Below are 245 nucleotides of genomic sequence, written 5' to 3'. Positions count from 1 at the left end.
AGATCTCCGTTTGGATTGGGATCGGAAGGACGCTAGTATGTCGCTCAAGGATTATATGAATTTTAAGTAATTAGTTTGATGGGTGCGATCATACCAGCACTAATGCACCGGATCCCATCAGAACGCCGCAGTTAAGCGTGCTTGGGCGAGAGTAGTACTAGGATGGGTGACCTCCTGGGAAGTCCTCGTGTTGCACCCCTCGTTTTTGTTTTTTCCGCCTTGCGAGATAAATTGACAAGAAGGAG

General features: G+C 47.8%; 1 non-coding gene across 1 annotated transcript; it reads left to right on the top strand.

Moving 5' to 3' along the window:
* Window positions 1-80: 80 nt before the first annotated feature.
* On the top strand, window positions 81-199 carry LOC118345246. The gene has a single exon (XR_004798831.1). It is a non-coding gene; the product is annotated as a 5S ribosomal RNA (ribosomal RNA).
* Window positions 200-245: the final 46 nt, after the last annotated feature.

The sequence above is a fragment of the Juglans regia genome, unplaced genomic scaffold (genome assembly GCF_001411555.2).
Source record: "Juglans regia cultivar Chandler unplaced genomic scaffold, Walnut 2.0 Scaffold_18410, whole genome shotgun sequence".
NCBI classification, from domain to species: Eukaryota; Viridiplantae; Streptophyta; class Magnoliopsida; order Fagales; family Juglandaceae; genus Juglans; species Juglans regia.
This window is presented reverse-complemented; position numbering and strand designations above follow the sequence as displayed.